The following is a 287-nucleotide window of genomic DNA, read 5'->3' on the forward strand; positions in this document are numbered from 1 at the left end:
CTGAGGCTGTCCTTGAATGATTTCCAAACCCTTCAGACCTGAGGCAAAGCCCTGGCTTCCCGTGGGACCAGGAACTCCCGCTCCAGGCCTCCCCACCTGCCAGCAGAGGTCGGGGCGGGTCGGAGGGGAGAGGCCTCCTTTCCCAGCCCAGTTGGGTTCATTTAGGTTTCCCTCTGGGAGCCCGCAGGCCGCCCGGGCTGCAGCCCCAGCGGGCGGAGGCGGCACCCCGAGACTGGGCGCCCGCGCTGGCGGCTCCCTGGTCGACAGGCGGCCGCTTCGCCCGGCCC

The sequence above is a fragment of the Marmota marmota genome, unplaced genomic scaffold (assembly GCF_001458135.2).
Source record: "Marmota marmota marmota unplaced genomic scaffold, marMar, whole genome shotgun sequence".
In the NCBI taxonomy this organism is placed as follows: domain Eukaryota; kingdom Metazoa; phylum Chordata; class Mammalia; order Rodentia; family Sciuridae; genus Marmota; species Marmota marmota.